Here is a 27,697-nt window from a genome sequence, read left to right on the forward strand (position 1 = left end):
AAGCCGGAGTGAGTCCTCTTCCTTCTCTGCGGGGGCGCGCTGGCGCACCCGCGGGTTGTAGTCCCCGAGATTCGGGCCGACTGCCGAGCAGTCGGGCCGGATCTCTTTGGCGACTATTCTTCCTTGTTGGTGACTAACACCTTGTTCTCTTCTTTGTTCTGCAGAGGCCAACGCCGCCCTGCAGCAGCAGCTGGGCGAGGCCAACACTGCCCTGCGCACCAAGGAGGAGGAGCGCGGCCAGCTAGATGAGGAGCGCGACCGGCTGGTCATGCAGCTGGCGGAACAGAAGGAGCTGCTCAAGAAGGCCCAGAAAGAGGCGGAGGATAAGGAGACCGCCCTCCTTGCCGAATTCGCGTCCGAGCACTCCTCCTGGACTGACAAGGAGGCGATGGTGTCCTCCGGCTTCCATGAGATCGAGGATCTCGTCGACGGTGAGCCTCTCCTCACTTTGCTTCTTTGAGCTGCCGGATGTTGGTTGAGCCGGCTTCTAATCTTTCATTTGGCTCTTTGCCTTCCTGTCCTGGCAGACTTCTTCCCTAGCCACTCGGACGCTGCCAACCAGGCCATCGAGGCTGATCGTGAAGGGTGGATGGCGCGAAGATCGCCGCAGACGCTCCCCAAACCCTTAGCGAGCAGATCCTGAGCATTGAGGCTCGTCCTCGGCCGGCTCACGGGATGCTGCGCCGGCTTCAACGTGTCGGCGCCCAGGCGATCGCCGCCCTATGGCCGGATATGCAGGCACCGCGCACCCCAAGTCGGACTGCCGACTGGCTGGAGGTAGCGGCTGGCCGTCTTGAGGCCTGGAAAGGCTCTTCGGCCTGGGCTGGAGCGCGCCTTCGTCAAGGCGTGGTATCCTGGGCTGAGTCTAGCCCAGCTAGCCATGTTCCGCCTAGAAGCTCAGGCGGAGTTGGCGGTCGTGGAAGATGACCTCGTCAAGCGTGCGGCATCGATCACCGACTACACCGACACCAACGTCTTTGTCCCGGAGCAGGCTGAGAATGGCGACGAGGCGCCACCGGAATGGTTCGGGATGAATCCGGCTGACGGCGAGGATTCAGCGGAGGTGATCGACTCCAGTGGTGAGGAAGAAGGCGGGCGGAGGAGGAAGGCAAAGGGGAGGCGCCGAAGGTCGGAGCGAACGGCCAGCCTCAGCTCGACCGCGCCTCCAACAATGAGCCACGCCCAACCGAGCCGGCTACCACTGGAGGCGACCAAGCTGAGACTTCCCAGCCGGCCGCTCCACCAGCCAGTGCCGCCGATTCCGCCGTTCCACCAAGCCCGCCTACTGCTTCCTAGGCTGTCACTTTACCTTTGTTTATACCTGCTTATCGGTCTTGATGAACTTTGTAAATTTTGCACAATTCCACCCGCGGGGTGTATCTTGAACTGCTGTTTAAAGATTGGCCAAAGGCCTTTGCTATGTAAATACATTCCGAGTTCTATCTCTTCTTGCCTGTTGCTCTTTGGCTTTTTTCCTTTGCCGCCTTCCCTTGGTTGCCCTCTTTCCAGTCAGACAACCGCTCTGCGGACTGTTGCTGGATCAAGTACTTAGCTTCTTTGGGGAAGGCAAGTACTTAGCCGTTTAGAGTTCTTTGGCAAGTTAAGTAGAACATGGTGAGCCGGCTGCTCAACAGTCGGTTGTAAGAGGCGGGAAGCCGGCTTAAACTATGCCCATGCTTGTGTCCTTAGCCATTTTTCATATGGGCACCCTTTCTACCTTACTCCTGCCCACCATACAGTCGCTCTGCGAGTTGCGGCTTCTGGTAGGAGATGGCTTAGGTGTCACACATTACTTGTCCGGCTGCAGGAAGCATTTCATAGTGCAAGGCGGCAAGTCCCCGGGCTGACTAGTCGGACCCGGTGCCAAGCGGCATAAAAAATAACATACTTATGGGCATAATTCTTATCATATAGATAAAAGAGGGCAGTCCCCGAGCCCGTCCCGGGGGACCCGGAGTCTTCGTACTTAATACAAAAGGTAGCATGGTACATACTGCTTTAACTGTAAAATCTTCGAAGGAGGTTTGCGTTCCACGACCGTTCCGTCTCCTTGCCGGAGTCGTCCCTCTTGCATGCTCGAGGCTTCTGAGCATCGATCAGGTAGTAGGAGTCATTGACTAGCACTTTGCTGATGACGAAGGGGCCTTCCCAAGGCGCTGAGAGCTTGTGCTAACTGGTCGTTCGCTGGATCAGCCAGAGCACAAGGTCTCCCTCTTGGAAAGATCTCGTCTTGACCTTCCGGTTATAATATCGGTGCAGGCTCTGCTGGTAGATGCTAGATCGACTAAGTGCTAACAGCCGGCCCTCTTCCAGTAGATCGACGCCGTCTTGACGTGCTTCTTCTGCCTCCTCTTCGGTGTACATGGTGACCCGAGGGGAGTCGAACTCAATGTTTGTTGGGATGACGGCTTCGGCACCTTAGACGAGGAAGAAGGGCGTGAAGCCGGTTGACTTGTTTGGAGTTGTGCGCAGGCTCGAAAGGATGGCCGGCAGCTCGTCGAGCCAACATCCAGCCGAATGCTCTAGAGGCTCGACCAGTCGAGGCTTGATGCCGGACAAGATGAGGCCGTTTCCTTGCTCTAGTTATCCGTTTGACTGCGGATGGGCAACGGACGCTAAGTCCAGTCTGAGCACTGCGTCGCGCAGAAACGGGCCAAGGCGCCTTTGGCAAAGTTTGTGCCGCTGTCGGTGATGATACTATGCGGTATGCCGTATCTGATGGTGATGTCAGAGATGAAAGTCACAGCAGTCAGACCGTTCAACTTCTTGATTGGTTTGCCCTCTATCCAGTTGGTGAACTTGTCCACCGCGACAAGCAGATGGGTCATGCCGCCTCATGCTGTTTTGAATGGTCCCACCATGTCCAGGTCCCAGACAACAAAGGGCCAGGCAATGGGAATAGTCTTGAGCACAGAAGCCGGCTGATGTGGCTTGGAATGAAACTTCTGGCACCCTTTGCATTTTTGGACCAATTCCTTGGCGTCTTCAAGAGCAGTCGGCCAGAAGAAACCATGGCGGAAGGCTTTGGCAACGAGTGCTCTTGAAGCCGTGTGGTGGCCCCACTCGCCTTGATAGATGTCTTTGAGAATCGCTTGGCCTTGCTCCGGCTCCACGCAGCGCTGGTAAACACCAGTGACACTGCGCCTCACAAGCTCTCTGTTGACAATGGTGTAGGCTGCTGCCCGACGTTGCACTTGCCAAGCCGAGATCTCATCAGTTGGTAGCTCTTTGTTCACCAAAAAATTGAGGATGGGCTGGGGCCATGAAGGTGCTGCGACTTCTCCAACTGTCAGGACTACAACTTGGACAAGGGCGGCTGGGCCGAGAGGCGGCGGGTTGGAGTCGGCAGCCGCTTGCTGTGTCGATGAAGTCCACAAGCCGATTGGTGCAGTCCTCGGGCCGAGTTCTGAAGTCCCCGGGCCGGGTTCTGAAGTCCCCGGGCCGGGTGCGACTACTGCGACCCCCGGGCCGTCCGTCAGAACTCCCATGCTGGCTGATTGAGATCTCAAGTCGGATCCGACTGCTTTATGAGGAGCCCGCACGAAGATAGAATCTGACTCTGGTGATGGCTTGACAGACGGTTTGAGAAGGCGCTGAAGGGCGACGCCGGTTGGTATTGCTTGATGGGTGGAGCCGATTCTTGCCAGGGCGTCTGCTTGGTCGTTGTCGTTTCTTGGCACACGGAGAAACTCGCATCCCTCAAAATATCCACTGAGTTGCTGTACGAGGAAGCGGTAGCTCGCCATGTTTGCATCTTTGGCATCCTAGTCGCCTGACGACTGCTGGACCACCAAGTCGGAGTCCGCATAGCACAGGATCCGGCGAATGCCGAGCTCTTTGGCAAGCTGGACCCCGTGAATGAGTGCCTCGTATTCGACGATGTTGTTGGAGGTGGCAAAGTGGATTTACAGCACATATTTGAGCTTGTTGCCTTTGGGAGAGGTGAGGACGATGCCGGCTCCCAAGCCGGTGCGCATTTTGGAGCCGTCAAAATGCATCCGCCAATGGGTGGAGTCGGGCGTTGGCGGCAAGTACTAGGTCTCGGCCCAGTCGACGAGGAAGTTGGCCAGTGCTTGTGACTTGATGGCGGTGCGAGGCTGGTAGTAGATGGTGTAGGTAGCCAGATCTATGGCCCATTTGGCCACTCGACCCAAAGCATCTCGGCTTCCAATGATCTCGGCCAGTGGAGCTGTGCAGACCACAATGATTGGATGCTCTTGAAAGTATGGTTTCAATTGTTTGGCGGCAAAGTGCACGCCGTAGCACATCTTCTGTAAGTGGGGGTAGTTTTGCTTGGAGGTCGACAGTACTTCACTCAAATAATATACCGGTCTCTGGACTGGTAGGGCTTTGCCTTCCTCCTTGCGCTCTACCACGATGATTGTGCTGACCACTCGGCTAGTGGCGGCGATGTATAGGAGCATGGGCTCTTTAGGAGTCGGAGCCGCCAAGACAGGTGGAGTAGTCAACATCCTCTTCAACTGGAGAAAAGCTTCGTCAGCCTTGTGGTTCCACTTGAAAAAAGTGGTCTTCTTCATGAGTTGGTATAGGGGGAGAGCCTTCTCGCCCAGCCGACTGATGAATCAGCTGATGGATGCCAAATAGCCAGTGAACTTCTGTACGTCTAGCAGTCGGCTGGGTACTTCCATCCTCTCAATGGCCTTGATCTTCACAGGGTTGCATTCTATGCCGCGCTTGGAGACCAGGAAGCCAGGAAGCCGGCCGGCTGGTACTCCGAAGACGCATTTCTCTGGGTTGAGCTTGATTTGAAATTGGCGCAAGTTCTCAAAGGTCTCCTTGAGGTCTTCTAGCAGCGTTCCACCCTTCTCCATCTTCACCACCACATCGTCCACGTAAACGTGGGCGTTTCTGCCGAGTTGCTTGAGGAGGCACTTCTGCATACAACATTGAAAGGTGGCGCCGGCATTCCTCAAGCCGAACGTCATAGTCAAGTAGCAGAAGGCTCCAAATGGCGTGATGAAAGCGGTCTTCAGTCTGTCAGCCGGGTTCAACTTGATCTGGTGGTATCCTGAATATGCATCCAAAAAACTCAACAGCTCGCATCCGGGTGTGGAGTCTATTACTTGGTCGATTCTTGGTAAAGCAAACGGGTCCTTGGGGCATGCTTTGTTGAGGCTGGTGTAACCAATACACATACACCACTTCTTGTTCTTCTTCAGCACAAGGACCGGGTTGGCCAACCACTCTGGAAAGAACACCACCATGATGAAGCCGGCAGCCAGCAGCCGGGCAATTTCTTGTCCGACGACTCTTCTCTTCTCTTCTAACAGGCGGCGCAAGGGCTACCTGACTGGCTTGGCATCAGACCGGACATGTAATTTGTGCTCGACGAAATCCGTCGGGACACCTGGCATGTCTTTGGGGGACCATGCGAAGATGTCCCGATTCTCACGGAGGAAATCGACGAGCTCGCCTTCCTATTTGCTGTCGAGGTTTTTACCTATGACAGCGTACCTCTCCGGGTGCTCTGGGTCCAAGTGTATCATCTTTGTTTCTCTGACCGGCTTGAACGAGCCCTCAGCTTCTGACTCCTTGGGATCGGGCGACATCTCTGGCTGCTTGCTTGCCATCGCCACAACCTGGTCAAGGAGCCGCTTCTCAGCTGCGATCATGAGGGACTCGGCCAATCGACTTCTCTCTGCTGCGCAGGAGGACGACTTCTTGTAGTTGCCAGCTATGGTCAGAATCCCCTTGGAACTCGGCATCTTCATCTTGAGGTAGGCATAGTGGGGGACAGCCATGACTTGGCCAGGGCAGGCCGGCCAAGTAACGCATGGTATGGGCTCTCAAGGTCCACCACTTCAAACCCTACTGATTCTCGGTGGAAATGATCTTTGTCTCCAAAGAGGATGTCTATCAGAATCTTGCCGATTGGTGAGCAGGAAAGGCTAGGAACTATGCCATGGAATACTGTCCGGCTGGGCTGAAGCTGCCTCTGTCTGATTCCTAATTTCTCCATGGTATCCTTGTATAGGATGTTAATGCTGCTGCCGCCATCTATCAGGACTCGGGAGAAGCGAGCTGCTCGCTTGTCCGTGGCAAAGGTGGAGTCTAAAATCAGGGCATAGGATACGGGCTTTGGCATCTCCTCCGGGTGGTCAGCTCTGCTCCAGCTGATGGGCTTTTCAGACCAATGCATGAACTCTTGGGGTCTCTGATGCTACCGCATTTACTTCTTGTTGCTGCAGCCGCCTGCTACGTCGATCATCAGCCACACTGGTGAAGATGACATAGGCTCCATGCTCTTCTGGGTATTCGTCTTGTATTGCGCCGACTGGTCTGACTGTCGGCTGCTGGGGCGGGGGAGGAGGCGGCTGCCCAGCATGCGGGGGAGGCATGAGGTCGTCTCCCTTGACAATCCTGGTGAGCCAGTGGAACTTCCGAGTGGTGTGGTTGGACGGCTTCGCACCACTATGGAATTTGCAGGGAGCATCCAAAGTCTTCTCATGTGAGAAAGCTGGCAACCAGTTGGGTTTGCCGCCCTTCTGTTGTTTGGGCGGAGGTGGCCCCTCCGGCTGCTGTTCTTCGACTGTTGCCACCTACCGGCTGGTGGAAGCCGGCTACGTGCCCTTGCGCTTGTGGTCGTTCTGTTGTTGACGCCGACTGGCGTCTCCTGCCGGGGTTCGAGGAGCTTGAGGAGCCACCTTGCCAGTCGCACTAACTTAGATTTCCGCCTTCATGGAGGAGTCGGCCGTGGCATATTTGTCTGCTATGATCAGCAGCTCGTAGAGGGTCTCTGGCTCGTCGCAGAGGAGCTTGTGCTTGATGAGGGTGCCCTCTTGGCACCCGGCGGTGAAGTATTCGATGGCCTGCACCTCGTGCACGCCCTCGTAGGAGTTACGGAGCTCGGCCCAGCGCGTGAGGTAGTCGCGAGTTGACTCGTTGGGGCCTTGCACGCACAAGGAAAGCTGGCGTGGTTTGGGAGGCCGCTTGTACGTGCTGGTGAAGTTGCAGACGAAGGCATCGGCGAAGTCGACCCAACTATTGATGCTGCGGGGCTTCAAGTTGTTCAGCCAAGTCCGGGTCGTGCCCTGGAGCATGAGCGGAACATACTTCACGACAACACGCTTGTTGCCGTTTGCTATGTTGACGGCTGTGGAGTAGTCAACCAGCCAATCTTCCGGCTTCACAGAGCCGGTGTATTTGGGCGTGTCTCTTGGGAGTGTGAACCCTCTGGGGAAAGGCTCGTCTCGAATGTGGGGGCCAAAACACGGCGGACCCAACTCATCTTCTTCTTCAAGCGCGAGGGATCGGTGGAGACGGTCGATCCGGTGGCGGGAATCATTCTCTCCGACTCCCTCTCGGCGGCCAAGACGGTCGCCAAGTATTGGGTGGTCAACAGGCGGCAGGGAGACTCGCCTTTCCTTGCGAGGGGGAGGAGGCGGACAGTCGTCCCGTCGTTCCATTGCTCTTGGGCGGCTGTCTTGGTCGCGCTCTATGGTGATATGAGTCTGACTGCGGCTAGCAGCCGGCTCCTTGTCTGTTCTTCCACGGACGCCACCGGTTGGCGTCCGAGATGTCGCGCCTTGGTCTCAGTGGGGATGCAGGTCGTCATTCTGCCGACGCAGCGCGTCGGTGCGGCAGCCGGCCTCGTTCTACTCGGCAGCCGAGTTGAGGAGCCGTTGAACGCACTCCGCCATCGGGCCACGCTCCTCGCCCTCGAACTTGTCCAACTCGTCTGCTGCCGCTTGGGCAGCTCAGATGTTTTCAGCCGGCGTGGCGTAGACGGGGCGATCTGCCCCGAACAGGTTGGCGATGGCCATGCCGCACTGCTGGACTACGCCAAGGCGGCTAGGCCCGGCGAGAGCCGGCGTGCCGCCCACAGCGCGGTCCATCTCGCGCTGATAGGCCTCCGACAGGCGTCTCATGCTGGCCAGCTTCTTGGCACCTTCGACAAGCTGAAGGCGGCGCGCCTCCAGCGTCTCGGCGTCGGCGACTTCGGGAATGGGCGCGGTCAGGTCTTGTAAGTGCCGCATAAAGTGGGTTGCGAGCACCTCCGTCGGAGTGCTCGCTGTGACCGATGCCAAGTACCTCCGTGACGGTGCTTCCGCCGCTCTCTGCGCGAGGGAGCGGCTCGTCGTAGACCACCACATTGGTGGGGAACCCGTCGAGTGACGCAGTGTCGGAGTCGACCAGCATCGGGTCGGTGGAGCCTACGGACTCCAAGTCCATAGCAGGCTCGCTGGCGACGTGGAGTTGGTCGAGGAGGCCCACGAGGAGGCTCTCGGGGCCGCCTGTGCCCGGGTCGGATGCGGGCTCGTCGGAGAGGCGGACCTCGCCGACAAGATCGGCGAGGCAACTGGCCGTGCAAGCGATTTCCATGCCAAGCAGCGCGTTGGCGCAGACTCCGTCTGGCGTGCCGGGCTGGCTGCGCTCGCCAGGGAGAAAAAGGGTTCCCGTCCAGAACAGGTCTTCGGACGATGGTGCACTTGTCCCCATGGTGGGCTCCAAATGTCGGGGGTTGGGTGCAACATATGCCAAAGGATGGCTTATCATGGTGGGACCGAGTAGAACGTCGCCAGTGCCCGGAAGCGGGATTAGGCATAGACACAAATGCCGGTGTACTTTACCCAGGTTCGGGGCTCTCCTAGGAGATAACACCCCTAGTCCTGCTCTGCGGGGTCTCCGCATGATCACTAAGGCAAAGTGAGTACAAGGGTGCTCCTCGAGCTGTATGCTGGAGGTAAGAGAAGGCAAAAATATTCTCAAGTATTAGCAGCCGAGTGGTCAATTCAACCACACCTGGAAACTTAGTATCTGCAGCAAAGTGTTTAGTTGCAAAGTAATACGATAGTTGTGCTAATGGTAACTAAAGAGTAATGAAAGCAAAGTAATATTTTTTGTATTATGTAGTGATTGTAACAATAGCAACGGCAAAGTAAATGAGCATAAACCAGTATATAGAAAGCTCGTAGGCATCGGATCAGTAATGGATAATTATGCCGGATGTGGTTCATCATGTAACAGTCATAACATAGGGTGACACAAAACTAGCTCCAATTCATCAATGTAATGTAGGCATGTATTTCGAATATAGTCATACGTGCTTATGGAAAAGAACTTGCATGACATCTTTGTCCTACCCTCCCGTGGCAGCGGGGTCCTAATGGAAACTAAGGGATATTAAGGCCTCCTTTTAATAGAGAACCGGAACAAAGCATTAGCACATAGTGAACACATGAACTCCTCCAACTACGGTCATCACCGGTAAGTATCCCGATTATTGTCGCTTCGGGGTTAACGGATCATAACACATAATAGGTGACTATAGACTTGCAAGATAGGATCAAGAACTCTCATATATTGATGAAAACATAATAGGTTCAGATCTGAAATCATGGCACTCGGGCCCTAGTGACAAGCATTAAGCATAGCAAAGTCATAGCAACATCAATCTCAGAACATAGTGGATACTAGGGATCAAACCCTAACAAAACAAGCTCGATTACATGGTAAATCTCATCCAACCCATCAGCGTCCAGCAAGCCTATGATGGAATTACTCATGCACGGCGGTGAGCTTCATGAAATTGGTGATGGAGCATGGTTGATGAAGATGACGGCGATGAATACCCCTCTCCGGAGCCCCGAACGGACTCCAGATCAGCCCTCCCGGGATGTTTTAGGGCTTGGCGGCGGCTCCGTATCATAAAACGCGATGAAATCTTCTCTCCTATTTTTTTCTCCCCGAAAGCAAATATATAGAGTTGGAGTTGGAGTCGGGAGGTCTCCAGGGGGCCCACGAGGTAGGGGGCGCGCCCTAGGGGGTGCGCCCCCCACCCTCGTGGACAGGGTGTGGGCCCACTGGTCTTCATCTTTGGCGAGGATTTTTTATTATTTATTGTAAGATATTCCGTGGAGTTTCAGGTCATTCCGAGAACTTTTGTTTTCTGCACATAAAACAACAGCATGGCAATTCTGCCGAAAACAACCCCAGTCCGGGTTAGTTCCATTCAAATCATACAAGTTAGAGTCCAAAACAAGGGCAAAAGTGTGTGGAAAAGTAGATACGACGGAGACGTATCAACTCCCCCAAGCTTAAACCCTTGCTTGTCCTCAAGCAATTCAGTTGACAAACTGAAAGAAATAAAGAAAAACTTTTACAAACTCTGTTTGCTCTTGTTGTTATAAATATGTCAAGCTAGCATTCAAGTTTTCAGCAAAAATTATAACTAACCACATTTGCAATAATTCTCAGGTCTCATGATTACCCATATCAATAGCATAATCAACTAGCAAGCCATAATAATAAATCTCAGATGACAACACTTTCTCAAAACAATCATAATATGATATAACAAGATGGTATCTCGCTAGCCCTTTCTGAGACCGCAAAACATAAATGCAGAGCACCTTTAAAGATCGAGGACTGACTAGACATTGTAATTCATGGTAAAAGAGATCCTATCATAGTCACAACTAATATAAATTAACAGTTATGAATGCAAATGACAGCTGCACTCTCCAGCTAGTGCTTGTAATAAGAGGGTGATGACTCAACATAAAAGTAAATAGGGAAGCAGGGATTTGTAGAGGTGCCAAAGCTCAGTTTTGAAATAGATATGAGTAATATTTTGAGCGGTATACTTTCATTGTCAACATAACAACCCAGAGATGGTGATATCTTCCATGCTACAAACATTATAGGCGGTTCCCAAACTGAATGGTAAAGTTTATACTCCCCCTCCACCAACAAGCATCAATCAATGGCTTGCTCGAAACAACGAGTGCCTCCAACTAACAACAGTCCCAGGGGGAGTTTTGTTTTGCAGTTATTTTGATTTAGTTTGCATAAAGCATGGGACTGGGCATCCCGGTGACCAGCCATTTTCTCGTGAGTGAGGAGCGAGTCCACTCCTCTTGAGAATAACCCGCCTAGCGTGGAAGATACAGACAGCCCTAGTTGATACATGAGCTATTCGAGCATACAAAACAGGATGATTATTTGAAGGTCTAGAGTTTGGCACATACAAATTTACATGGAACGGCAGGTAGATACCGCATATAGGAAGGTATAGTGGACTCATCTGGAATAACTATGGGGTTTAAGGGATTGGATGCACAAGCAGTATTCCCGCTTAGTACAGGTGAAGGCTAGCAAAAGACTGGGAAGCGACCAACTAAAGAGCGACAACAGCCATGTACATGCATTAAAATTAATAAACATTGGATGCAAGCATGAGTATGATATAATCCACCATGAACATAAATATCGTGAAGGCTATGTTGATTTGTTTAAACTACATGCGTGAACATGTGCCAAGTCAAGTCACTTAAATCATTCAAAGGAGGATACCACCCTATCATACCACATCATAACCATCTCAATAGCATGTTGGCATGCAAGGTAAACCATTATAACTCATAGCTAATCGAGCATGGCACAAGCAACTATGATCTCTAATTGTCATTGCGAACATGTTTATTCATAACAAGCTGAATCAAGAACAATGAACTCATCATATTTACAAAAACAAAAGAGGTCGAGTTCGTACCAGCTTTTCTCATATCAGATAGTCCATCATATATCATCATAATTGCCTTTCACTTGCACGACCGAACGATGTGAATAATAATAAGAGTGCACGTGCATTGGACTAAGCTGGAATCTGCGAGCATTCAATAAACAGGAGAAGACAAAGCAATATGGGCTCTTGGTTAAATCAACAATAAAGCATATAAGAGCCACTTCAACAATTTAATCATGGTCTTCTCCTACTGACCCCCAAAGAAAAGAAAAGAAATAAAATTATTTACACGGGAAAGCTCCCAACAAGCAAAAGAAGAACAACAAATCTTTTTGGGTTTTCTTTTTAATTACTACTATACAAGCATGGAAATTAAACTGATTAAAAGCTACAACTAATTTTTTGGTTTTTCTTAAGGTTTATTAAACACACAAGAAGAAAGCATAAAAGGAAATAAACTAGCATGGATGATACAATGAAAAAGTATGAGCACCGACATCTAGCAATGAGTGTGTGTGAACATAAATGTAATGTCGGTGAGAAATACGTACTCCCCCAAGCTTAGGCTTTTGGCCTAAGTTGGTCTATGGCCACAGCTGGCCTGGCTGATATCCATAACAATAGTTGTTGGGGTCGTACTGTGATGCAGCGGCTATCGCCTGCTGAGCTGCAGCGTGACGACGAGCGGCCTCCGCCCTCCTCTCGTACTCATCTGCCTCCTCTCTGGTAATAGTATATCCTCCTCTTGCTTGATAATCAAAGAAAGTAGGAGCAGGGAGAGTAATACGGATAGTACGGCGTTTGTCAAAGATTAGTCGGTACTGGAGAGGTGATTCGTTCCTCTCGACAAAATGGCGGTGAACCATAGCATTCAAATCTAGATAGGCAGGAGGTAATTCAATATCATCTTCACGTACATCTATACCAAGAAAATTAGCTACGCGAGTAGCATAAATTCCACCAAAGAAATCTCCATTAAGTCTATTAAGATGCAACCTACGTGCAACAATGGCTCCCAAATTATATGATTTGTCTCCTAACACAGCACTCCTAAGAATACTGAGGTCAGGGACACACACATGACATGCCTCATCTTTACCATTTATGCATCTACCGATGAAGAGAGCAAAATAATGTATAGCAGGAAAGTGGATGCTCCCTATGGTAGCTTGTGTAATATCTCTAGATTCACCCACAGTTATATTAGCAAGAAAATCTCTAAATTCAAATTTGCGGGAATCCCTTATACTACCCCATTGTGGAAGTTTGCATGCAGTGGTAAAATCCTCTAAGTCCATGGTATAAGATTTATCATAAAGATCAAACAGGACAGTTGGAGAATTACGTGAAGTGGAAAATTCAAACCTCCTCACAAAGGAACCAGTGAGGTTATGATACTGACTGCACTTCTCTTCCTCGAAGCTCACAAGATCAGCGTTATGCAAATATGCGTTGAATTCTTCTTTTATTCCCGCTTGATCCATAAAATTTTCAGAAGGCCACTCACAAGGACGCACTGGAGCGTCTCTTGGTGGCTCTTCGTCAGCATCACGCATTGCAAGCCTGGGTCCTTGCCTCTTTGAAGAACCACCTTGGAACATCTTCCTAAGCATTTTTCTTCCTCTATAAAATTCTAAAAAAAATTAGTAACTTAAAAATAAAAGTAAACCAAACTCAATAATATTGATAGCAACTACTCCTACAAGTGCCTAGGGCCTATATCATGCATCAAAACTACTTTTGACCATATAAATTTGACATGCAAGCTCAAGAACCGGGTCACCTAAGCAGCAAAAATTTGCAATGAATAAAGGACTAGAACAAAAACTAATTGGACCAATGGAGGAGTCACATACCAAGGAACAATCTCCCCAAGCAGTTTTGTGAGAGGTGCTTTGAGCAAGGAGATCGAAAATGGCAGCAAAGAGGGTTGGAACTCGTGCTTGAGTTTGTTTTTCGTGTTTGTGGGAGGAAGAAGAAGAGGACGGGTGCATGAATAAGTGGAGGAGGACCACTCTGGGCCCACGAGGCAGGGGGCGCGCCCTCCACCCTCGTGGCAAGGTAGTTGGCCCCCCTGGTGTGTTCTTTGTTCCATAAATCCTCAAATATTCTAGAAAAAATCATATTTAATTTTCAGGGCATTTGCAGAACTTTTATTTTCGAGGTATTTTTATATTGCACGGATAATCAGATAACAGATAGAAAAATACTATTTTTACTTTATTTCAACTAAATAACATAAAGTATAGAGAAGGTATAGAAGGTTGTGCTTCTAGTTTCATCCATCTCATGCTCATCAAAAGGAATCCACTAACAAGGTTGATCAAGTCTTGTTAACAAACTCATTCCGATTAACATGAAACTGGAGAAATTTCAAATAACACTAGGTTACCTCAACGGGGATATGCACATCCCCAATAATAAGCATATCATATTTCTTCTTGAAAGTAGGAAGAGGAAATTCAAAATCTCCACATATAATCGATGGAATTTTTCTGATAGAATTGATACTATGAACTTGAGGTTGTTTCCTTGGAAAATGTACCGTATGCTCATTACCATTAACATGAAAAGTGACATTGCCTTTGTTGCAATCAATAACAGCCCCTGCAGTATTAAGAAAAGGTCTTCCAAGAATAATAGGCATACTATCGTCCTCGGGAATATCAAGAATAACAAAGTCCGTTAAAATAGTAACGTCTGCAACCACAACAGGCACATCCTCACAAATACCGACAGGTATAGCAGTTGATTTATCAGCCATTTGCAAGGATATTTCAGTAGTTGTTAACTTATTCAAGTCAAGTCTACGATATAAAGAGAGAGGCATAACACTAACACCGGCTCCAAGATCACATAAAGCAGTTTTAACATAGTTTCTTTTAATGGAGCATGGTATAGTAGGTACTCCTGGATCTCCAAATTTCTTTGGTATTCCACCCTTAAAAGTATAATTAGCAAGCATGGTGGAAATTTCAGCTTCTGGTATCTTTCTTTTATTTGTAACAATATCTTTCATGTACTTAGCATAAGGATTCATTTTGAGCATATCAGTCAATCGCATATGCAAAAAGATAGGTCTAATCATTTCAGCAAAGCACTCAAAATCCTCATCATCCTTTTTCTTGGATGGTTTGGGAGGAAAAGGCATGGGTTTCTGAACCCAAGGCTCTCTTTCTTTACCATGTTTCCTAGCAACAAAGTCTTTCTTGTCATAATGTTGATTCTTTAATTGTGGGTTATCAAGATCAACAGCAGGTTCAATTTCTACATCATTATCATTACTGGGTTGAGCATCATTATGAACATCATCATTCACATTTTCATTAAGTTCATGTTCATTGCCAGATTGTGTTTCAGCATCATACATAGAGATATCATTTGGATTATCAGGTGGTTCAGCAATAGGTTCACTAGAGGTTTGCACAGTTCTATCATTTTTCTTTTTCTTCTTTTTAGAAGAACTAGGTGCATCAATATTATTTCTCTAAGAATCTTGCTCAATTCTCTTAGGTGGCCTTCAGGATACAAAGGTTCCTGAGTCATTCTACTAGTTCTAGTAGCCACTTTAACAACATAATTATTTTTCTTACTATTCATGTCATTGAGCAATTCCTTTTGAGCTTTAAATACTTGTTCTACTTGAGTGGTAACCATAGAAGCATGTTTGCTAACAAGTTTAAGTTCACCTCTAATATTAGCCATATAATCACCCAAGTATTTAATCATATCAGCATCTTGTTTTCATTGTCTACCAAAATAAGCATTGAAGTCTTCTTGCTTAAACATAAAATTATCAAACTCATCCAAGCACTGACTAGCAATTTTAGTAGGAGGGATTTCAGCTCTGTCATATCTATAGAGAGAATTTACCTTTACTACCTGTGTCAGGTTATCGAGGTCTGGAGGTTCTTCAATAAGTAAAGGATCAAGATCATATGTTTCTTCGGCAGGCGGTAAATTAAGACCATGTATTCCTTCAACAGGAGGTAATTTCTTAACATCTTCAGCTTTAATACCTTTTTCTTTCAAAGATTTATTTGCCTCTTGCATATCTTCGGGACTGAGAAATAGAACACCTCTCTTCTTTGGAGTTGGTTCAGGAATAGGATCATTAATTGGAGCAGGAGCTGGCTCAGGAAGTGCCCAATTATTTTCATTTGTCAACATATTGTTCAATAGGATTTCAGCTTCATCTGGTGTTCTTTCCCTGAAAAGAGAACCAGCACAACTATCCACGTAATCTCTAGAAGCATCGGTTAGTCCATTATAAAAGATATCAAGTATTTCATTTTTCTTAAGAGGATGATCAGGCAAAGCATTAAGTAACTTGAGAAGCCTCCGCCGAGCTTGTGGGAGACTCTCTTCTTTAATTTGCACAAAGTTGTATATTTCCTTTAAAGCAGCTTGTTTCTTATGAGCAGGGAAATATTTAGCAGAGAAGTAGTAAATCATATCCTGGGGACTACACACACAACTAGGATCAAGAGAATTAAACCATATCTTAGCATCACCCTTTAATGAGAAAGGAAATATTTTAAGGATATAAAAGTAGCGAGATCTCTAGTGAACAGGGTGGCTATATCATTTAATTTAGTAAGATGCGCCACAACAGTTTCAGATTCATAGCCATGAAAAGGATCAGATTCAACTAAAGTAATTATATCAGGATCAACAGAGAATTCATAATCCTTATCAGTAACACAGATAGGTGAAGTAGCAAAAGCAGGGTCAGGTTTCATCCTAGCATTTGGAGATTGCTTATTCCATTTAGCTAATAACCTTTTGAGTTCATATCTATCTTTGCAAGATAGAATAGCTAAAGAAGCTTCTTGATCAAATAAATAACCCTCAGGAATAACAAGTGATTCTTCATCATCACTTTCATCATCATAATGAGATTCAATATTTTCAATCTCTCTAGCCCTAGCAAGTCGTTCCTCGAGCAAATCACCAAGTGGCACAGTAGTATCAAGCATAGAAGTAGTTTCATCATAAGTATCATGTATAGCAGAAGTAGCATCATCAATAACATGCGACATATCAGAACGAATAGCAGAAGCAGGTTTAGGTGTCACAAGCTTACTCATAACAGAAGGTGAATCAAGTGCATAGCTAGATGGCAGTTCCTTACCTCCCCTCATAGTTGAGGGATAAATTGTTGTCTTAGCGTCTTTCAAGTTCTTCATAGTGTCCAGCAGATATAAATCCCAAGTGACTCAAAGAATAGAGCTATGCTCCTCGGCAACGGCGCCAGAAATTAGTCTTGATAACCCACAAGTATAGGCGATCGCAACAGGTTTCGAGGGTAGAGTATTCAACCCAAATTTATTGATTCGAAAAAAGGGGATCCAAAGAATATTCTCAAGTATTAGCAGCTGAGTTGTCAATTCAACCACACCTGGAAACTTAGTATCTGCAGCAAAGTGTTTAGTAGCAAAGTAATACGATAGTGGTGGTAACAGTAACAAAAGAGTAATGAAAGCAAAGTAATATTTTTGGTATCATGTAGTGATTGTAACAATAGCAACGGGAAAGTAAATAAGCGTAAACCAGTATATGGAAAGCTCGTAGGCATCGGATCAGTAATGGATAATTATGCCGGATGTGGTTCATCATGTAATAGTCATAACATAGGGTGACACAGAACTAGCTCCAATTCATCAATGTAATGTAGGCATGTATTCTGAATATAGTCATACGTGCTTATGGAAAAGAACTTGCATGACATCTTTTGTTCTACCCTCCCGTGGCAGCGGGGTCCTAATGGAAACTAAGGGATATTAAGGCCTCCTTTTAATAGACAACCGGAACAAAGCATTAGCACATAGTGAACACATGAACTCCTCAAGCTACGGTCATCACCAGTAAGTATCCCGATTATTGTCACTTCGGGGTTAATGGATCATAACACATAATAGGTGACTATAGACTTGCAAGATAGGATCAAGAACTCTCATATTTTGTTGAAAACATAATAGGTTCAGGTCTGAAATCATGGCACTCGGGCCCTAGTGACAAGCATTAAGCATAGCAAAGTCATAGCAACATCAGTCTCAGAACATAGTGGATACTAGGGATCAAACCCTAACAAAACAAACTCGATTACATGGTAAATATCATCCAACCCATCACCGTCCAGCAAGCCTACGATGGAATTACTCACGCACGGCGGTGAGCCTCATGAAATTGGTGATGGAGGATGGTTTATGATGACGACGGCGACGAATCCCCCTCTCCGGAGCCCCGAACGGACTCCAGATCAGCCCTCCCAAGAGGTTTTAGGGCTTGGTGGCGGCTCCGTATCGTAAAAACGCGATGAAATCTTCTCTCCTATTTGTTTCTCCCCGAAAGAAGATATATAGAGTTGGAGTTGGAGTCGGGAGGTCTCTAGGGGGGCCACGAGGTAGGGGGCGCGCCCTAGGGGGGCGCCCCCACCCTCATGGATAGGGTGTGGGCCCCCTGGTCTTCATCTTTGGCGAGGATTTTTTATTATTTATTGTAAGATATTCCGTGGAGTTTTAGGTCATTCCGAGAACTTTTGTTTTCTGCACATAAAACAACATCATGGCAATTCTGCTGAAAACAACGTCAGTCCGGGTTAGTTCCATTCAAATCATACAAGTTAGAGTCCAAAACAAGGGAAAAAGTGTTTGGAAAAGTAGATACGACGGAGACGTATCATCGGGTGGGGCTCCTCGTTGGTACAACACACTATGGCTGCGCCAGCCCTTAGGAAGGGGAAGGGATGGGCTGCACTATAGCCATCCCCTGTCCCGTCCCCCTTGATGTGGGTACGGGCTTTGAAGGGGCCGCGAGCCGACTTCTCGGAGCCGGCTTCTCTGGAAGCCGCCTCGCAGGAGTCGGCTTGTCTCGACCTCGCCTTCTGGACTCGGCCGTCTACGGGCAGCCGACTATTTCCCCAGCTGGCTTCCAGAAGGCGGCTCTTTACCTTGGCATCCTGAGGGGCGCGGTCAGCCCCAATGTCTCGAAAGGCTTCTGGGCGTCGGGTTAGCCTACCCGTGGACCATTACTCCGACATAAACCATATAGTAATCAGCTACAATATGTAATCAACACTACTAGTCACCCACAAGCACCAATCTATAGTTCTGGTAACAAGATTGAACACAAGAGATGAACTAGGGTTTGTGATGAGATGGTGCTATTGAAGATGTTGATGGAGATTGCCCACCCCAAGATGGGAGAGTTGTTGGTGATGATGATGACGATGATGTCCCCCTCCGAGAGGGAAGTTCCCCCAGCGGAATCGCTCCGCCAGAGTGAAAAAGTGCTCCTGCCCAAGTTCTGCCTCGAGACGGCGGGGCTCCATCCCGAAAGTCCTCTCCTGATTTTTTTTCTAGGTCAAAATGACTTATATACCAGAAGATGGGCACCGGAGGTGGGCTTGGGTGAGCACAACCCACCAGGGCGCGCCTGGGCTCTCTCGCACACCCAGGTGGGTTATGCCCACTAGGTGGGCCCCCTTTGGTAGTTATTTTCTCCAATATTCTTCATATATTTGATAGAAAATCACCGTGAAGTTTCAGTTTGTTTGGAGTTGTGCAAAATAGGTAGCTTGACGTAGCTTTTCCAGGTCCAGTTTTCCAGCTGCCGGAATTCTCCCTCTTTGTGTATACCTTGCATATTATGAGAGAAAAGGCATTAGAATTACTCAAAAAAGCATTATTATGGATAAAAACATCATAAATAACAGTTAGAAAACATGATGCAAAATGGACGTATCATGTTGCAGCTATTTGTAACAGCGCTTATTGCACACCAACGGCTGCTATCCCTGCATAGCAGTAGTGCGGGTCAAACTGCACTACAGATAAGCATTAGCTGTAGCGCCGTACCAATAGTGCGGACACCCGCGCTACTGATAAGCATTTAATCCATTCTACTACTAGGCTTTTCCCTAGTAGTGATGGAGAAGAAGATGGTGGTGGCTAGAGGTGGAGGAGGGGCTCGGCTGGCTTGAATTTGAGGCGAGGCCGAGGTGGCAATGGTGAACGGCGATGGACAGAGGCGACGGAGAGGTGCTCTGGTGGGCTAGAGAGACGGGGGAGAGGTGGACGAGCTGCGTAAGACCACGAAGGGGCTAAATATAGCCGAGGGGAGGTCACAGGAGTGCTCTAGAGAGCTCCAGCTCGCTGCCAATGGAGGACAGGGCCTGCTTGTGACACGGGCGTGGCGATGGTGACCACACCACAACGATGCATGGCGAGGCAGCAATGCAGGGCGATGCAGTCAAGCACGGGCTAGCTACTGTACATGGTTTGAGGTCGAGACAACGAGGGAGACGACGGGAACAGTGGCCGGAACGAGCCAGAGCACGCAATTAGGCATGACGCAAGCGTGATCACCATGAGCACTAGTGCAAATTGCTAGTTTTGGCTGGAATGACCATGTCTAGTAGATAGACCTTAGTGCCCTTAGTCAAAAGGAAGAAAGAATTCGGTCTAGGGGCAAAGAAGTGATTTGGAGGAGCCAAAACATTTTGGCAGCAAGGTGTTTGATGTGAATTGTGAGAGCTAGAACAGTGCAATGACTCGGGGCTTTGGTACAGCATGATCAACCACTAAGGTGATGTTGATTGCCAAAAATGATCTTAAGAGGAGAGATTTAGAGGGTACTTGCTGTAGAATGCACCATAATGGCCAGAATTAGAGATGATGAAGTTGCACTCACATGAAGAGGTAAGTTGAGCTGAAATTGGGCATGGCCCAATGATTTGAATATATGAAGATGCTCAAAAAGTTTCAGGCCATTTGGATAAACCAAACTAGCACTTGCTTCACTATGCTTCATTCTGACCAGATACTTGGAAACATAGCACATGGCAATTGGCTTGATGAAATGGGCCAAAACTTGGTGGAGGGATTTGATATGGATAGGAGAATGCCCTGGAAAATTTTCAGCTTAAATGAAGTAATATAAAATAAAGTTGCTTCATAAATTGAAAATCTGACCAGAAACTAAGATTTGGAGTTGAGCTCACATAGATGAGTTAGATGATATCTAATTTTGTGTAGAGGCATGATTTGATTATATGGAGGACCTTGCAAAATTTCAACTCATTTGGATATGCCTAGCTTGTACTTCCTTCACAATGACTTCCCTCAGACAGGAACTTTAAAAAATTGCTCAGGAATATTTACTAAGCAAATTGAGTTGAAGTTTTGCAGGGGGAATTATATGGACAGGAAAAGATGTCCAAAAAGTTTGGAGTCAATGAAGCAAAGGTAAATAGCACTTGCTTCACAAACTGCCATTTAGGGAAAAATAGGAAAATAATTATTGGAGGATTATTTTTGAACATGGAAATGAAATGTTTTGCCATATTTGAGCAATATATGAACCAAAAAATGTATGAGAATTATTTGGGAATTATTGGAGTGATAGAAATATAGGTTTCTTCACAACCTAGGGCAAAAAGGATTATTCCTTTACTAGAAAAATGAATATTCCCAAGAAGAAAAGAATATTGGATTAGGTCAAGGATGAAAATGACATGATCTTGGGTTGATGATGAGGGTGAGAAACCACTATAAAACCTAGGAAGACATGATCTTCCCAAGTTTCAGAACCTCATAGCCACAGAAAATCAAATCAATAAATCCAAGAAAATCATTAGAAAAAGAAAAGGGCAAAATCCAGGGTGTTACATATAACTTGGTAACGCATGATGAATATAATGTAAGAACTATTTGATATTTGATTCTTATATTATTTTTTCATCATATGTTGAAAAGGTGATAGCATCTATCGATCTCACAGTTATAGCTTCCTACGATGACTCAACTTCTGTTAGGGCTGACTTCACGATCAAGGAGGAGCATGCGTGAGGACCCTTTGGATGAGCTCCTTAAGTCACACCCCTAGCTCATCCTACTGAAGCATTTTCAGGAATTTTCCAAGAAGAATCCACCTACTAAAGAGAGCGAGGGACTGCCACGTATGGAGAGTGTTCACCCACCACTCAGCATCATTCCAGATGATGCTTGCTCCTCCAATATAGGGGATATGCCCACCTCCTCTGACTCCGTGATCACTGGCTTCACTGACTATGTCTTGGAGTAGAGCTCCATTCTTGTAGTTGTGTGTTTGATAGTTTGACGACGATGTAGGGACGGTGTACTTATGTAGATGATGATGTGGACTCGGATGACAACTTCTGATGCTTTTGGTATATTAATCATAAAGCCTTATATTGCTTATATATGTATTCATGCATGTGTTTTTCTAACGCTTTGTTATGTGTTGAAATTTTGTTATTCTCCCTTATGTAGATGAGGTGGTATGTGGTGTACTCAGGTAGTCATGCCATGAACAAGTCAATCATTACAAATACAATTGCTACAAAGGGTATGATACTAGAGAGGAGACAGAGCATGCTTCATGTATTTGCTCCAAGTAGGGAGAAATCAAATCGGGTGGAAGTGGATGAATTATCACTTTCTCCTACTTGTGATCTTTATTAGTTTAATGCTTGCATGGTCCATGTAAGACAAATGGGTCACACTGAGGTTTTAGTAACTATTTGAGACTTGTAATGATGCTTTAGTTAGTTTGATGAAGTACTTTATACTTGCTATGATGCTTTAGTTAATTTGATGAAGAACATTGAACTTGTTATGATTCTTGTGCATTGCCTATGATGTGGTACTATCCATGGGCAAAATTTTGCTGTTTATATGTATTTTGTTTCAAGGCCCATGCAGAAACAAATAAAACAAAAGATATGACTTCATGTTTGTCGAGTGCGCTACTCGGTAAAGCCAGTTTGACAAGAACACAACTTGGAGAAAAAGCCATGTGTCCTTCTCTGAAGCCGTGCTCCATATCTTTCACTACATGAATTAGGCACTTTGTCGTCTGCCATGGCTGAAGGCAAAGGCATGCCTGGTGGACGGCAAAGGACTTTTCCGTCAGCCAGCAGATGGCACCATGTCCAGCAGAACGAACTACGACAAAGGGCACTTTGCCGTCTGCTGGCAGACGGCAAAGATGCAAAGGTGTTTGCCATCTGCCAGCAGACAGCAAAGTGCATGGATGGCACATGTTAGGGTTAGGTCTGTTAAGGGGTTAATGGCATGCATTGCCATCTCCTGGCGGATGGCAAAGGCCTTTGCATCTTTGCCATCTTCCAGCAGACGACAAATTGCCCATATAGGCCAGCCCAGGTGCCCCCAGATAGCTACCACGTGGCTTACTATGTCATCTGTTGGCAGACGACAAAGATGCAAAGGTCTTTGCCGTCTGCTAGCAGATGGCAAAGCTACCAAATAATCCAGCCCAGTGCCCCCAGGTTGCATAGGTAGCTGCCACGGGGCAGCTTTGCCGTCTGCTGGTAGACGGCAAACCTCTTTGCTGCCTGCCAGCAGACGACAAAGTGCCTATATTGCCCATGTTTTTTCTTAAATTCAATAAAGTTCACACACACACACACATTTGAAAATACTTTCAACAAGCACACACATATCCCTGCCATTTGGATATGATCAACCAACACATATACATACCAACTCGAAAGTCCATATCCAACATATATATAGCCAATATATATCCAACAACAATCACACAATGGTTGCATCCATACATACATATATAGGTAGCAAGTTTCACATTGTTCATCTTACAAAATCAAAACAAAAAGGAAGGACAAAGAGAAGAGTAGACTCCATCAACCCAAGCCTCCGTGATCTAAAGCAAATCTGCAAATTGGGAAAGAAGAAAGTTAGAAGAAGAAGAAAAAGACTAGAAGAAGAAGATTTTTTCTTCTCTTTCTTTTTCTCCTCTTCTTTACTTTCTTCTTCTTCTTCTAACTAAGGTAACCTAGGTAATTATACCCTTTTTAGCTAACTAAGCATATTAAGTCATTCTGGAGGAAAAAATGCTAAGTGTAGGTCATTTTAGATCTAAGCTATGTAAATAGGTCATTTTGGAGGTAAGCAAGGTTATTATGCCATTTTCGAGGAAAATAAGCTAAGTATATGTCAGTTTGGAGGTAACCAAGATTATTATGCCATTTTTGACCTAAGTATGCTAAGTATGTCATAAATGAACTAACGAAGCTAAGTATAGGTCATTTTTTAGCTAACCTAGGTAGTTATGCCATTTTTGAGCTAACTAAGCATATTTATTCATTTTGGAGGACAAAATGGTAAGTGTACGTCATTTTAGAGCTATCCTAGTTAAAATCGGTCATTTTGGAGCTAGATAAGGTTATTTTGTCATTTTAGAGGAAAATAAACTAATGATATGACAGTTTGGAGCTAAACCAAGGTTATTATGCCATTTTTACCTAAGTATGCTAAGTATGTCATAAATGAACTAAAGAAGCTAAGTATAAGTCATTTCTGAGCTAACCTAGGTAGTTATGCCATTTTTGAGCTAACTAAGCATATTTATTCATTTTGGAGGACAAAATGGTAAGTGTAGGTCATTTTAGAGCTATCATAGTTAAAGTCGGTCATTTTGGAGCTAGGTAAGGTTATTTTGTCATTTTGGAGGAAAATAAACTAATTATATGACAGTTTGGAGCTAAACCTAGGTTATTATGCCATTTTTTACCTAAGTAAGCTAATTATGTCATAAATCAACTAGCTAAGATAAGTATAGATCATTATTGAGCTATCCTACGTAGTTATGTTATTTTTTAGCTAACTAAGCATATTAAGTCATTTTGGAGGAAAAATGCTAAGTATAGGTCATTTTATAGTTGTCCTAGGTAAAATATGTCATTTTGGAGCAAAGTAGGATTATTATGTCATTTTTGAGGAAAATAAGCTAAGTATAGGTCATTTTGGAGCTAAATAGGTCATTTCTTAAGCTAAGTATGCATTTGTTAAGCAAAACACTTGGGAAAACTTACCATCATCACGGAGGTGAAGGACCGGTCAGGGTTGCGCCAATGGCAGACAGAGAAGGATCGGTTGATTCTTGTCGGGAGACATGCTGCACCATAGATCATTTGCAATGTCTTGTTAGCATGATGCCACTCAAATTTGAATACTAGTAACTAATGACCATTCAAATGCAACTCACCGTGGGCTCTATACCAATCTGGGGCATCGGCAGAGGGGTCTGACCCTTGCTCCCGCACACGGACTACACATTTTGTTTTCACGAGTCAGTCATATTAGTTAGTAATGAAACGAACATTACGTGCATGATTTGGCTAATATGCAGGAGAAACTTACCACGGGGTGCTCGTATAGGGCCCGGTGAGATGCGTTGTTCTGGTTCCTCTCCTCCTCCAACAGCCTACCCGCCCTCTCCTCCATGTCCCTCTCCCTCTCCGCCCCTTGCCTGTTTGCCTCCGCCAGAAGCTCATTGGCCCTAGCATCGATGCCAAAGCTCCATTGGTCATGGATGAGGCCTTATCTCAGGATCGGAGCTGATCTGGCACTTCTTGATCTTTGGGAGAGTTCTAGGACAACATATTAGTTCATCCCCAATGGCTACCGAGCCATGGGACCTCTCGCCACCAGATATCATCACAAGCTCTGGATCAAAAGGACTCTAGCTCGGGTTAAAGTGCCCTTTCGTCGTCTTCCCCTCATCTCTGTACCTCACAAGCTTGTGGTGGGAGGAGATGATGGTGAAGCTCTCTGGATGATCGAGGTTAGACTCAGAGAATGGCTTGTCCTTCTTGTATGGGGAAGTATGGGCCATGGGCTGCACTTCCTTCTTGTTGTGTCATGCCTAAAAGAGAGGAACAACATATTAGTTAAGGGCTCAAGCTAGCATAAAGAATGAAATTGCATGAATCATGAAGCAAACCACATAACCAGTTATCCCCATACTCAAACTAGTTGGAGCTCCCTTGATGGAGTGGGACACCTTGCAATTGGGCACGCTTATCCTTGGCCTTGTTGTGGACGGCTAGACAATGGGGAGAGCACCACTCATCCACCAACGCCTCCCAACAGTCCATCCTATCCGCACACCATCTCGGGGGCACCTAAGTTAGTCAAGAGAAATTTCAGCGCTACGCCTACGAATCAAATCAAGAAAACTAAGTACAAGGCTTTAAGAATAGGTAATTACATTCATGTACTTCTCCTTACTCAAAAACTTGATGCGGCACTTCGTCTTGGACCTCTTAATACCAGTCGAGGCGTAGTAGTCTCGAACAGCCTGCACCCGAGCCTCGTGCCGTAAGTTTTGAAGTAGACGCTTGCACTCGGCTTCGACAACCATAGCCGCGGCTTCCTCCTATTCCTCAAGACACTCGTAGAAGGCCTGCAATCAAACAAGACAATGATGATTAGTACAATCACTAGGTATTGTTGATTTTTAATTCTGTAAAGGAGAAATTACCCAAAATGTCTGGATCACAATGTTGGCCACCGTCTCACACAAGACACCATCGACCCTCTCCTCCAATGGGGCCGGGGAAGCCAAGTACAGCTCCCAGCTCAGTGCTAGCTGTGGAACCTAACCCTCACCAGGCAACGTGACCCATGCCGGGAAGTTCTGCCAGCCAAGGACACCAGGGGCATGTTTCCAACCCCTGCAGTATGACAAGGCCAACACATTAGAGATTAGTTTGAAGAAACATGAAGGCAAAAGGTTAAAAAATAGTAAATGCACTTTCTTCTCCCCATTAGGCTCAATCAACCACCTCTGATCGCGGTTCGTCGGCACGGGCGGGGGCATTGTACCACCATGTTGGTAGATCTTGCCCCCCTCAACCAGCTCGCCCTCGCTATAGCTATCCTCAGAAAAGCTGTCCTCGCCACCATCAGCATGGCCACTAGCCTCTGTAGTCACGTGGGACGAAGAATCTAGGACCGGAGTCTCGTGGGACGAAGACTCTGGGACCGGAGTCTCGTGGGACGAAGGCTCGGTGACCCGAGGCTCATGGACCAGAGTCCGAGACGGGTCCACCTCAGACGGAGCAATCCTATGGTCGGGTGAATCAGTTGGGGTGGTGGCGAGGAAGGTGTAGTAGCCTTCTTACCTCTCCCACCGCCACATCCACCTCTAGCACCCGTCTTCGTCCTCCCCTGACCTCTCCTGGCTGAAGAAGAAGCGCCCCCCGGTGGTGTCTGCATACTGTCTAGAAGCGCTCTCCGAAGGTGCTTGGGTGGAATGGAAGCACCCCTCCCAGCACACACCGAGGAAGGAGGCTCGGAGCGCTCTCGACCCACGCCCACCATCTGTCAACGCCTGCAATGACAAAGAGTAAACAAAATTAGTATAAGATAAACATAATAAAAAATTTAAGTGTATCATCATCATTGTCAGATCGTGGGTTCCGGCAAACCCTTGAGGTTCGAACAATGGGGTGCGCATGAAGATCTCTCTCTTCCTCGCTCACTCTCGCAATGATCTCTAGGCCTAGATTGCCGAACCCAAGGAACAAGAGACATGAGAGTTATACTGGTTCGGGGCCACCATTGTGGTGTAATACCCTACTCGAGTGTGGCATGGTGGATTGCCTTGTAGGCTGAGGACGAACTAGTACAGTGGGCGAACAGCCTCCTGAGGAGAGGTGTTCTTGATCTTGATGAGCTGGTGAAATGGCCTTGGTGGAATGGCTCCGATCCAAGATGAGCCGATCCCTTGCTAAGGTGGTGGCTAGTCCTTTTTATAGAGGCCCTGGTCCTCTTCCCAAATGTTTAGGCAGGAAGGGATCCCACAACGACCAATTTCGAAGGGAGACAACTAGTACAACTTATCCTAACAAAAGGTGGTCTTCGCCTGCCAAAGGCTCTGGTGGTGACGCCGCCGCGGGCTCCACGGTGACCTCCGTCCTACCATCCTGCTGGTCTTGGTCTTATTGCACCGATATGGAAACCTTTGCCTGATGCCTCGGGACTCCTCGCCTTGGCTTGCCCCATTAGTACCAAAGAGGAAACAAGTACTCTGCACCTGTTGGCGCCCTCCTGGCCTTGGTCGTCATGGCTCACGTCACATGAACCTCGTGAAGTACCCCTTGCATAGATATCTCTGCTCCTCAGGAGCCAGCCTAGGGAGGATGCCCCGGGAGGTCTTGGCGTCATCCACCTCGCGAGGCTTGGCCCCTCGCGGGGGTCTTAAGTGGTTTTTGATGAAGATGGGCCGAACCAGTCCGTTGGTGGAGCCACGCCCTGGGCCACAGGCAGGCAAGTCTGGGTACCCCCGTTCCCAAGACGCTGACAGTAGCCCCGGGCCCAAGGTGCGCTCGGACTTGGCTTCGAGGCGAATCCAAGG

This window comes from Triticum dicoccoides, chromosome 6A (genome assembly GCF_002162155.2).
Source record: "Triticum dicoccoides isolate Atlit2015 ecotype Zavitan chromosome 6A, WEW_v2.0, whole genome shotgun sequence".
Classification (NCBI taxonomy): Eukaryota; Viridiplantae; Streptophyta; class Magnoliopsida; order Poales; family Poaceae; genus Triticum; species Triticum dicoccoides.